This window comes from Elephas maximus, chromosome 2, assembly GCF_024166365.1.
Source record: "Elephas maximus indicus isolate mEleMax1 chromosome 2, mEleMax1 primary haplotype, whole genome shotgun sequence".
NCBI lineage: Eukaryota > Metazoa > Chordata > Mammalia > Proboscidea > Elephantidae > Elephas > Elephas maximus.
Genome location: NC_064820.1, coordinates 179278403 through 179291052, shown reverse-complemented (window position 1 = coordinate 179291052; position 12650 = coordinate 179278403).

Genomic DNA, 12650 nt, shown 5'->3' with positions numbered 1-12650 from the left:
AGTCCATACTTTATTTGAATGTAACTTTAATGGTCAAAATTATGTTGTTTTCACTTTTTAGCTTATATAAGTAACTACAAAAATAACTTCATGCATAACACCACTGCATTTATGATATTTTTTCAGAATTATGTATTTTTTTTACTTGATTTGGTCCTAATGACACAAGTAATATGTGTATATCAGAGAAAACCCCAAGACGTGGTTTAACAAAGGATAGAAAACAATGGTATCAACACTACATAGAGATGATAGCTATTCATATTTTGACATATATGTATCTTTCCAGATATGATAGAATGATGATAGATAGATATAGATAACTACCTAGATGTCTAAATAGGTAATCTGCTTGGCATAAACAATTGTTCAAAATCACACTTTTTAGCAACCTATCTTTTCACTCAATAACATATCATGTATTCAATAATTATATATATACACACACATATATGTATTATGTATATATTAATATATACACGTACACACATATATAGTATATATTGTATATCTTCACTCATGAATATTTTTAATTCAATACGTAGAATAGCAACAAGCATCAAATGAGTTTTTCAGGGTGTTAGGCATAGTTCTAATAAATACATACTACATGCACTACATTATTTAATCTTCCCAATATAATTTGATGACTTTTGCAGATGATGAAACGTAGGTGAAAAAACTCACCTAAGCTTATGCAGTTAGTGAGCAGAAAAACAGGTTCAATCACAAGTACCCTGTCTTTAGAGCCAGTTTGCTTATCCTCTACAAGATTCTTCAACTGTATTACTTAAAAGTATATATGATATTACAGTGGATGAATATATTACTCTTTAATCAATCATATAATGTTCTGATATTCAGTTATTTATAATCTTCTCTATTATAAAATATCTATAATTAATTTTTTTTTAAATCTTGAAATTATTCTTTTTTAAGAAAATATTATACTGTATTTTTGGTGAAAGCATACACAGCAAAGCAGGTTTCCATTCAACAATTTCTTCCCTTAATATTTAGTGACATTGGTTACATTCCTTAGTTGTGTCAACATTCTCATTATTTCTGTTCCAGTTCTTCCATTCCCAGTAATTTAGCCTCACTATCCCCTAAACTTCTCATCTATGCTTTAGAGGAACTGTTGCCCATTTTTAATAGAGGGCAGTTCTCAAGGGTGAAATTCTTTACTTCTTGAGCTAATCTGCTATTTAGTTAAAAGTGATTTCAGGAGATTGTTTTTGTTTAAGGTTTAAAGAGTATCTCAGGGCAATATTCTTGGGGATTCCTCCAGTCCCAGTGGGTTCAGTATGTCTGGATTATTTTAGAATCTGAAGTTCTGTTTCACATTTTTCCCCCTTTCCATCATGATCCATCTATTGTGAACCTGATCAGAATGTTTGTTATTGGTAGCCAGACACCATCAAGTTCTTCTGTTCTCAAGGTAGAGGAGGCCATGATTCATGGAGATAATCCTGTATTCCAGTTCCTTCTCTGATTCTTGGATTTTCTTCATTCCCTTTTGCTCTAGACAAATAGAGACCAATACTTGTATCTTAGATGGCTGCTCACAAGCTTTTAAGGCCCCAGATGCTACTCATCAGACTAGAATGTAGAACAGGAACTTTATGAACTATGTTATGCCAATTGACTGAGTTGACCCACTAGACTATGATCCTAAGTTTTCAAACCAAGAAAAGCAATCCTGTGAGGTAACTGGTTATGTCTAAGAAGTATCTGCATCTGTAGCTCCTATTTCACTTATTAATATATGTAAAGCATTTATACAATGTTCAATAAATATAATTCATTATATTATTATGTTTTCCATTATAAATAACATTCATCAATATTTGTACTTACTAAGTGCCAGGCATCAGTCTAGAGATCCTTTAAACAAAGATTTATTAAATACCTCCCTTGCCCTTGAGAAGCTTATACTTCATGACCACAATCTTGAGTAATTTTTTGTTTAATTTTATACCAATCTACCATTACTAGAACACTAAGTGAACCCTTTTCCACCACTCTTCTATGCTTCATAAAGAAATATTCCACTGCTAGTTGATCTCTTCATTTGTGAGTCTCCCAGAAAAACAAATTTAGGAAATACAAAATTTAACTCCTCGTAATATCTTTCTCACAAAAATTCATTCAACCATCTTTGTACACTCATTTTTCTTGCTTCGACATGGAATCCTGGGTATATCTTATAGAATGTAGGCACTTCAGATAATAAATTAATAGCTATTCACCATGTATTAAGAGGTGCAGTTTAACTTAACATGAAACTCTAAACACTTGCCAATGTAAAATGTTCCCTGCTACACTGATAAGATGCACTTCAGTATAGGAAAACTGAAAAGGGGAGGGCAAGTTTAATACACAGCACACACAGACAGACACACACACACAAACACCTGCACTTAATCTAGAGAGGCAAAAGGGTATCACTTGGCTGGTGCATTTTACTCTTTCATCAGGGGCTTAGATACACAATCGCTGCCTCCTTCTCTTGTGAGGCATTTTGAGAGTTTCTTGGAGATCGCCACGAAAGACCACCAAAACCAGTTTTCTGGTGTAGATTATGTGTCTGGAAAGTGCTGATGACCCCTCTCAGTTTTGCATCTTGTAGTAGACCTAAATCTTTTTGTATTGATCAGAAGCCCTTTACAATGGTATTATTTCAAGATGGCCCACAGCCAACCCCCTTCCCTGGAAGGCACATCTGACTCATGGAACACACACATCATTTTATTGCCAACCTCTGAAAGTGCAGACTGTTTCCAATGCAGTCCTGTTTCTTCCTCTGTTACCAGAAAGCTCTGGTCACAACCTCTTCCTTGAGGATGTTCCAATCCTGAGTCATGTAGAGATCCCTGTGTTCTCTAAGTCTCTAAAGAATAAATGTCACACTGTTTGAATGGTTCTCTCGAACTCTTATTATTCACTTAGCTTAAAATAAAGCAAAGGAACCCCCCTTCATCACTTCCTTTCCATAATGGTGTTTTCCTAAACAGAACCTGAAAGGATGCTGACAACTCTTCAATAAAGTCCTCTCTGCCAGCTCTTTAAATACTTAATGTATTTATACTTTCAATTTCATATGCTGATGTTGGGTGATGGGCTATGGGTATGGTACTCAATTCTATAAAATCTATAAAATCATTCCTTTTGTTAACTATTATTTTAATTCTCCATGTTCTACCTTGAAGTAAAATTTAAAGAAATTATAACCTAGATACACATATACTTAAAACACATACTTCTTTAACTGTAATATAGAAGCCCTGGTGGTGTAGTGGTTATGAGCTTCACCTAACCAAACGGTTGGCAGCTTGAATCCACTGGGTTCTCTTTGTAAAGCCTATGGGGCAGTTCTACTCTGTCCTATAGTGTAGCTATGAGTCAGAATCAACTCCATGGCAACAGGTTACAGGTTACTGTAATATAAAGTAAGGTAAAAGGAAAGTAATGTATAGTAAAAATATATATATTAATATGTAAATATCTACGCATGCTTACCATAGAAAATATGAAGAAGCCATGTGCTGGAACTAATTTTTAGTGAATAAAGTTAGATTTAGGAGAAACAATCTCAGAAATCATTGCCTGCAAGGGATATAACAAAAGTAATAATGTGGTTAGTTCAGCTGGATAATGGATAAAAACTAGCATTAGAATTAGTAACAAACACATAACACTTGTAGGGTTACTACGAGTTGGAATCGACTCAGTGGCAATGGATTTGGTTTTTTGGTTTATTTGATGAAAGAGTAAAGAACATTTCCTTAATTGATGAAGGGATAATATATTAAGAACATTTCAGACTCTTAATGCTGAGAAAGTTAGAAAATTTGTTTTCAAATGAGCTAGGCCTTATTTACAAACATATTGTAAATAAATTCCTTGGTTGTGACCTGGGATAAGATAGTGACATCTCCTATCTGAAATCTCACTTCGGATTGAGGCGTATTGCGTTCTAAAACTGAAAAAAATAACTTTGATACCATATCTTCTGGGAGGTGAAAGGAAATACAGGATGGATTTGTAAAAAAATTGAGGGAACTACTTCCTGAAAAACAGAGTAGGGACATCCAAAAATCTGTACCTCCGTAAAATCAATAAGAACTTTGGCAGAAATTTTCAAAATCAACTTTTTCAGAACACATGAAATTAATCAAAGTTTTGCAATAGCCTGAAGTGTGTTTAGTCAAGAAAAACAACTAAATCTCAAAGAACAGTAACCTTTGTGATATTTTAAGGCATTCTATTCCACCCCCCTCTCCCTAGCTCTGCAATAGGCTGAAGAACCTGCAGGCTTGCAACCAAGCGATTAACACTCTCCACTGCCAACTGAAAGATTGAAGGTTCGAGTCCACCCAGAGACATCTCAGAAGAAAGGCCTTGTGATCTACTTCCAAAAAAAAATCAGCCATTGATAATACTATGTACCAGAGTTCTACTCTGACACACATGGGGTCGCCATGAGCTGGGGTTGACTCCATGGCACTAGTCTATTGGTTAGCAGCCACTTAAGGCAAGTAGAACAGGTTTGAAGCTCCTGAAAACGTCCCATCTGAAAATAATTTTCACTATTTGACCTCTTTGGAAATTCTCTTAAGAAGCCTCATTCACAGGACTGGCCTTTATTTGATCTGGCTCAGATACTACTCAGTGAACAAAGCTGTTGTCAGAAACAACCAGCAGCAGTTGTTTAACATCACAGCTGCCAGAATCAGTAATACCAGCCCGGGAAAACAGGTTGGCCAAAACACTGAAAAGGAAAATCTAGGGAATGAGATGACCAGAAGGGACTTTGAAAAGCTCCGATATATTCCTCACAATCTAAAACGCAGAGTTGTGTACATGTCCCAGGAATGACCTAAAAAGGTCTTATTTTGAAGCTCAATAAAAATGAGAGGAGTCTAAGAGTGGTACAAATGATTAACACACCTGGCTACTAACTGAAGGCTTGGAGGTTTAAGTCCTAGTTTAGTTTTAGAGATCTATTTCCAAAAAATCAGTCATCGAAAACCTTCTGGAGCACAGTTCCACTCTGACACACATGGGGTTGCCGTGAGTCAATGTTGACTCCGTGGAAACTGGTCACTGGTCACAAATAAGAAGTGAAGATTCAGGGTGAGTTGTAAACTGCATAAGAATTGAGGGCATTCCCCAAAATACAGGGATACCCAGTAAAGGATGTGAGACATTATTGGTTGAAGGCATTTAAGAAAATCTCGGTTCAATCATTAGATAACCACTGTGTTAACAGAGCAGAAATTTTGGTGGCCACACACTAAAAAATAAATACATAAAATACAGAATTAATCCAAAAAAGTTATTAAACAAATAGCACAACAAAAAACATAAACTGCATCAAAACCTGGGAGGGGGAGAGGCAATCTGATTGCCAGCATTGCCAAATTATATTGTTAAAAATGCCTAGTTTTAATAAAAAAAAAAAAGAGAGAGACATGCAAAGAAACACAATTTATGGATGACACACAAGTCAGTAGAAAATGTCCCTGAGGAAGTACAGATGTAAGACTTACTAGATAAAGTTATGAATTGCTCATTATGTTGTCCTTTGTAGGTGCCATCCAGTCAGTTCCTTCTCATAGCGACCCCATGTACAACAGAACAAAACACTGCCCAGTCCTGTGCCATCCTCACAATCATTGTTATGCTTGATATCATTGTTGCTGCCACTGTGTCAATTCATCTCTTTAAGGGTCTTCCTCTTTTTCTCTAACCCTCTACTTTACCAAGCATGATGTCCTTCTCCAGTGAATGATCCTTCCTGATAACATGTCCAAGGTATGTGAGACACAGTCTTGCCATCCTTGCTTCTAAGGAGCATTCTGGCTCTACTTCTTCCAAGACAGATTTGTTCCATCTTTTGGCAATCCATGGTATATTCAATATTCTTTGCCAACATCTTAATTCAAAGGTGTCAGTTCTCCTTAGATCTTCCTTATTCATTATCCAGATTTCACATGCATATGGGGCGATAGAGAACACCATGACTTGGGTTAGGCACACCTTAGTCTTCATGGTGACATCTTTGCTTATAAACACTTTAAAGAGATCTTTCCCAGCAGATTTGACCAATGCAATGTGTCTTTTGATTTCTGTACTGCTGCTTCCATGGGTGTTAACTGTGGCTCCAAGCAGAATGAAATCCTTGACAACTTCAATATTTTCTGTTTATCATGTTGCTTGTTGGTCCAGTTGTGAGAATTTTTGTTTTCTTTATGTTGAAGTATAATCTATACTGAAGGCTGTAGTCTTTGATCTTCATCAATAAGTGTTTCAAGTCCTCTTCACTTTCAGCAAGCAAGGTAGTGTCACTTGCATAATGCAGGTTGTTAATGAGTCTTCCTCCAATCCTAATGTCCCATTCTACTTCATAAGGTCAGGTTTATTGGATTATTTGCTCAGCACACACATTGAATAGGTATGGTGAAAGGATACAACTCTGACACATACCTTTCCTGAATTCAAACCACGCAATGTGCCCTTGTTCTGTCTGAATGACTGACTGCCTCTTGATCTACGCACAGGTTCCTCATGAGCACAATTAACTGTTCTGGGATTCCCATTCTTGGAAATGTTATCCATAATTCATTATGATCTACACAGTCGAATGCCCTTGCATAGTCAATAAAAACATAGGTAAACATCTTTCTGTCATTCTCTGCTTTCAGCCAGGATCCATGTGACATCAGCAGTGATATCCCTGTTTCCATGTCCTCTTCCAAGTCTGGCTTGAATTGCTGGGCGCTCTTTGGTGATATATTGTTGTAGCTGCTTTTGAATGATCTTTAGCAACATCTTACTTGCATGTGATGTTATTGATATTGTTTGATAATTTCTGCATTTGGTTGGATCACCTTTCTTGGGAATATGCATAAATATAAATCTCTTCCAGTCATTTGGACAGGTAAATGTCTTCCAAATTTCTTGGCATAGACAAGTGAGTACTTTCAGCACTGCATCTGTTAGCTAAAACATCTCAATTGGTATTCTGTAAATTCCTGGACCCTTGTTTTTTGCCAATGTGTTCAGTACATCTTGAGCCCCCTCCTTCAGTACCATCAGTTCTAGATCACATGCTACCTCCTGGAATGGTTAAACTCTGACCAATCCTTTTTGGTATAGTGACTCTGTGTATTCCTTCTATCTTCTTTTGATTCTTCCTGCATCATGTAATATTTTCCCTGTAGAATCCTTCAGTACTGCAACTCTAGGCTTGAATTTTTCTTCAGTTCTTTAAGCTTGAGAAATGCCAAGCATATTCTTTCCTTTTGATATTCTAACTCCAGGTCTTTGGACATGTCATTATAATGCTTTACTTTATCTTCCTGGCCACCTTTTGAAATCTGCTGTTCAGCATCTTCATCATTTCTTCCATTTGCTTTAGATACTCAGCATCCAAGAGCAAGTTTCAGAGTCCCTTATGACATCCATTTTGGTCTGTTTTTTTTTCTTTTCTTTCCTGTCTTTTTAACGACATCTTGCTGTCTTCATTATAACTATATTCAAAGAACTAAAGGAAATCATGTCTAAAGAATTAGAATAATGCATAAGATTTCATATCACTAAATTGATACTATCAATAAAGAAAAATTAAAAAAGAGAACCAAATAAATTCTAGAATTAAAAAGTAGAATAACTAAAATGAAAATTAACTAGAGGTTTAAAAAAAAATCAGCAAACTTGAAGACAGTTCAATTGAGATTATTCAATCTGAGAAAGAGAAAGAAAAAAAATATGAAAAATAAAAAGCGCTTCAGAGATCTTTGAGATAACATCAAGTTCACCAACATACACTTGCCGGGGATCCCAGAAGAAGAGACAGGAGAAAGGACAAGACAGAATATTCTAAGAAATAATAGCAAAAGCTTTCCAAATTTTATTTAAAATGAAACAAACAGGCAAAACCCTCAAACTTGCATATATCTATCCAAGAAACTCAGTGAACTCCAAGTAAGAAAAATTCAAAGAGATTAACATGTAGAAATATCATAGTTACTCTAGGAAACCAAAGGCTAATAGAGAATATTATTAAAGCATGAAAAAACAGACAAACAAATAAAAACAGCTCATGTACAAGAGATCCTCAGTAAAATTAGCAAATGCTTTGCATCAGAAACCTTGGAAATCAAAAGGCAGTGGGAGGACATATTAAAAAAATTGAAAGAAAAATGCCATCAATAAACAGTTCTACAGCTAGTAAAAACACTGCAAAAAGGAAAGAGAAATTCAGATATCTACAGACAAACAAATAGGAAATCCATTTAGCCCAACTGCCCTATAAGAAATTTTTTTAATGGAGTCCTTCAGTCTGAAGTTCAAGGGTATAAGGAAAAAAAAAAAAAAAAACGTTGCCACTGAGTGGATTCGGATTCATAGCAACCCTATAGGACAGAGTAAAACTGCCCCATAGAGCTTCCAAGGAAGTCCTGGTGGATTCAAACTGTGGACCTTTTAGTTAGCAGCCATAGTACTTAACTGCTGTGGTACCAGGGTTTGATAGTACCTCTAATTCATAAGAAGAAATAAACCATATCAGTTAACATAACAACATAGGTAAATATAAAAGACAGTATATACACATTCTTGTTTGTAACTATTTTCTTCTATCTGATACCAGCAGCTCCGGTGGCACCATGGTGAAGTGCTCAACTGCTAACCAAAAAGGTTGGCAGTTTGAACCCACCAGCTGCTCCATGGGAGAAAGACGTGCTAGTCTGCTTTCATAAAGATTTACAGCCTTGGGAGCCCTATGGCACAGTTTTCCTGTCCTATAGGGTCCCTATGAATAGTAATCAACTCAGCAACAATGGTAAAAAGTATATATGATATAAAAGGCAACTACATTAAACAATAATTATAAAACTGTTTTTATCCTCTTATATAACAACCACCCGTCAGTTTGTTGTACTGTGGTAGCTTATGTATTGCTGTGATGCTGGTAGCTATGCCACCATTATTTCAAATACAAACAGGGTCACCCATGGTGGACAGGTTTCAGAAAAACTTGTAGACTAAGACACATTAGGGAGAAAAGTCTGGTAATCTACTTTGGAAAATTAGCCAATGGAAAATTTTATGAATCACAACAGAACATAGACTGACTTGCTTGCTTTGGGCACATCATCAGGAGGGATAAATCCCTGGAGGAGAGCATTATGTTTGGTGAAGTAAAGGGCCTGAGATCTTTGGTGAGATGAATTGGCACAATAGTTGCAACATTAAAACCAGAACATGCTGGTGATCATGAAGACAATGTAGAATCTAGAAACATCGTGTTTTATTGCAACATTTGATGACAGGTATCTATCTATAATGTATAATCTATGGAGCATAGATATATCTAAATATAATCTCAGTCTGTAACTTTAACAACATAGATCTCTTATTACTGGTCTACAGAAATTAAATATATAAGAAAGCAACACTAAAAATATTTTAAAGCAATATTTATTGGTGAAATTGAAGAAGATCCGAGCATTGTATGTGTTCAAAATAATTTAATAATATTGATTCTAAGTGCATATCTCGAAGATCATCTATTTAATATGCAATTAGTTTTGTTCAGCGATTACACCATTGCACTGCAACATTGCCAAGTAAATATGGAGTTTATTAATCATATTAATAATGCCATGAAGTTAAAGTATACACGGCATACAGAATATGCTCCATGAGAAAATTTTCTAGATGTTTTCTTTCCATTTAAACTGCCCTCCCAATAACAATGACCCCCTAAATTATTAGCTTTAGATGTAACTTATAAAAATCTTTAAGCCCTACTGAGAAATATGATTTATATTTGTAGCAGATTTAATCTGATGAGACTTTTGAAAGTCTTATGGAACGGAAGATGGTTCTTCCATGAGCAGCACTGTTCAGCACAGACAGCAGCACTCCAATTATTGTGACAGCCAAAAACATTCTGCACAGTTCCAAAATGTTCCCACTGAGAAATACTGGCTAAGTACTATAATCTTAGTTTTGCATTTTTTAGTATGTTCTTCATTGGAGTACTGAAACTCTACCTTGTATGTTTATCAGCTTTTGGTCTCAGCCAAACTCAAGACAGATGATTTGTCAAATACTATCCACTAAGCATCTTAAGACATAAACCTGGGGTCATTTTTAATAACTCACTCATCTCCACATGCAAGCACTGTCTTCTCAATTCTTTACCATAAATACAATTTTAAGCAATACACTAGCTTCCTTCCCCCTGCCACTCCCCTAATATTAGTCAGCATCGTCTTTTACCTGCCCTGCTTCAATATCCTCATGTATCTGGCCATGTATCCATTCCTGCATTCAGAATAGTCAGTGTGATCTTTTCAAAACACAAATTGGATTATATGACAACCTTTTGTTAAGATAATTTATCTTATTTCCTCCTGTCACAGTAAGACACAGTCTAGTACCCCTAACATGACATTACAAAGCCCCTGGATGATCTAACCCCAGCCTACCTCCCTAGCTTAATCTCAGGCCACTTTCATAACAGCTTCTTTTGCTCCAGCCACACTGAAACTATAAAGTGCACAAGACACATCATGCTTTCCTAGCCCCTAGGCCTTGTGAAATGCTGTTCTCTCTCAAATTGTCCTTATTTCCTGTTAGCCTGGAAATCTTTTCCTCACTGAGCAGATCTCAATTTAAACATTGTTTGTTTTTTCCCAGCAAAGACTTCCCTGACCCACAAACTAAGATAAGTCCTCATTGAATATGATTCCATACCATCTTGAAGTTATCCTTTGAAATAGAGATAATTATATACTTAATTATTTATAATTATTTAGTGTTTGTCTTCCCATCTAGGCCATAATTTCCATGAGGATAGGCCCTCTGTTTAGTACTGCCTGCATAGTAGAGTAAAACTTGCATGACTGAGTGACTTATGTCCAAACCCCACTGCTTGTATTACCCCCATTCTTTGGTTTCTTGCTTTTATTTAAACATCAAAAAGTCTGCATTGGTTGGGTTTACATAATAATGACAAAGGATTATATACGATAGCTTTAAAATCTGAAAAAAAAATTAAAACTTAGGGACATTGTGTATCATATTGGTCTTAGAGATATTGTAATAGGACAGTATGCACAATAATTAAGGGAAGATTTTCTTTGATATTACCTACTCAGCTCACATGAGTAAGGCAGCTACTTACTTCATTGATTGATAAAGTTATCCCCACTTGCTCGAATCCTATCTCTACTAGAAAACTTTTGTGAACTTACTTTTCCAGAAAAACCAGTTTGCTTTGAAATTCATTCATTCATTCACTGATTCATTTAACAATCACCAACTAAAGTGTCAGGCACTGTGCTAGGTGCTGATATGGAGGTGAGAGATGAGTATGCCATGGTCTCTGCTCTCAAGTTCCACACAGATTCATAAGGAAGGCAGCCTAATGCTTACTTTTTAGGGTAGTGTATGTGTGTATTAGAAAACTGATTTTAAAAATGAAATATTAGCTGCATTCTAATAGATTTATTATGACTGTGTGAGGGGACTTGATACTGAATAGAATATCAACTAAAAATTTGGAAATTATTGTAGCACATTGACGTAATATTTGTGAATGAGGTAGTTTAACAATTTTATTACTTTACCAACATTTCCATTAATCAATATCAAATTAATTATTCAGTACAAAGGTTATTGAATATAACTTCAAATCAGAAAGCGACTTTAGAAAATATCTGAGCAAAGTTTCTCTTTATAAAAATATGTAAATAAACTAGGTCCAGTGAGGTTTAGTGACCGTTACAAAGTTACCCCTCTGGTTAGTGGCAAAGCCAGGGCAGATTTTCTGTCAGATTTCTCATCATATCCCACACACATGCAAACAACTTCAGTGTCTAAACAAAAGTGAAGATTAACACCATGAGGTGTTTCAACTGTTCTTATCTAATGCTCTGAAATACATGAGATTGCTCCCTTTTTGTTTAGTCCCATCTTTGTCTTCAAAAGATGATTTACTTTTTATTGAGTCCAGATGGTTAATTCTTCTGTATACCAGTATACCAGTTATCATTATACAATAGGTGAAAAAAGAAACACTATTGATTATTGCAAGGTCTGGAAAGGGTACTTATGTCATTTTGGTGGCTTAAGCTTTCAGTTTAATAATAAAACCTGTTTTGGACCATTGATTTTGGAGTATTCACAGCCTCCTACTCTTCTCTTTAGAAAACCAGTCTTCTTTTATTTCTCTTGGAATATTGATTCTACCCAGGTAATTATCCAACTGACAGCCAAGTATTTTATTTTGATTATTTTTTTAAAACTACTATATACACCTGAAGTATACAGAAATGCAAACAATGATTAAACGTTCCCTTTCTATTTGAGAAAATGTGACTAGTTTCAACTGGGTTAATATAATGCCTTTAGTATGAGCAAAGTAAATAAGAAAAACCAAATTTTTTTTTTTTCTACCATAAAAGCCCATACCCTGCATTTTTCATCTCTCTTTAGACCATATTAACCTTGTCCTCTCCAGCTGCCTGAGGGGAGCCTGTTTGGTTATTTCTTTCTTTTTTTTTTATTTCAGACTTTGGGCTTCAATCTTTGAATAATTGAAACATTCCTAGAAAATCCAAGCTCTTTTC